Here is a 1,406-nt window from a genome sequence, read left to right as displayed (position 1 = left end):
TAGTCGCATTGGAAATGGCCTAAAGACAATAGGCTACACGAAAGTCTTGTTCCTGAAATGAAAATTTTGTTGCCGTTGCTCCTCATTAAACTTGGCATTGCTAACAATTTTTTGAAATGTATCGCAAAAAGACCAGCAGTATTCAACCGCTTAAAAGACATTTTCCCAAGACTAAGTAACGCCAAAATTCAGGAAGGGGTTGTTAATGGTCCCGACATACGGAAACTAATGAGTCGTCAAGATTTTGACCAAGTTCTGACAGACCGAGAATTAAATGCATGGCCCGCATTGAAAGCAGTCATTAAAGGACTTTTGGGTAAAGAACGCAAAGACAACTACAGGCAATCTGTTGCAAACATGTTGGCAGCTTTCGATGAAATTGGGGTTAATATGTCGTACAAAATTCATCTCTTGCATCAGCATCTTGATCAACTCGCTCAACAGTTGCCAACTGAATCTGATGAGCAAGGCGAACGTTATCACCAAACTGCGCTTCCATTTGAAATAAGGTGACTATAGAGTGTGCATATTTTGAATTCCTAGATTTTTCTAATATCTTTGTCAGAGTGCACAATTTAAACATGTTAACGATTGAAAACTATTTTCGTTTCAGGTACAGAGGAAAGAAATCTCCAGATGCAATACTCGCTGAAATTTGTTGGTGGTATAAAAACACCTTTGAAGAAGAGGAAGACGAGGAAAAAGAGGAAGAAGGGGAAGACAAAGAGGAAGGCGAAGAATATCTGTTGGACGAAATTATCGACCTTTCTGATGATGATGACGATGACCAAGATATTAGAGAGAGCAGTGATGTTGATCCACAGCCGCCTGCTAAACGGCAACTGGCCAAATCATTAATTTAATTTATTTAATTTTTTTACTTAAAACTTTTCATAACTAACATTTCAAAATTATATTTTTTCCATATTTTTATAATTTCGTTTTCAATGTTTCTTCAAAACCAACACTGAAAAATTTGGTACATAAGAAATGAGAAGTAAATTAATATTAAGCTGGAAAACGCAAGTTTTGTATTATGATTGTTTTCTTTTCAAATGAAATTTATTGAAGAAACTGAGAAGCATATTATAGATCAAACAGAAAGCAAAAAAGACTTAGTTTTGTGGAAAATATGTTCCAAAAGCATGAAAAAAAAATTTCCAACATTTTGCTTTATAAGCACTACAAAAATTTTCTAAATCATTTTTTTTTTAATTTAATTGTTGCACAGGTCTCTAGCAATGATTTGGCTTTTACAGATTGAAAAAATATCAATCAGTCGACGAGTTATAGCCAAAAAACCATATAAACAATATGCTGAAAATCGGCATTTGACTGCAAAGTTGGAAGGTCGATTAAAAAAAAATTCGAGCTAACATAAACAAACGCCGCGATACGGGTCTTCT

This window comes from Rhagoletis zephyria, unplaced genomic scaffold, assembly GCF_001687245.7.
Source record: "Rhagoletis zephyria isolate East Lansing unplaced genomic scaffold, Rhagoletis_zephyria_1.1 Rzeph_scaffold_03147, whole genome shotgun sequence".
NCBI classification, from domain to species: domain Eukaryota; kingdom Metazoa; phylum Arthropoda; class Insecta; order Diptera; family Tephritidae; genus Rhagoletis; species Rhagoletis zephyria.
This window is presented reverse-complemented; position numbering follows the sequence as displayed.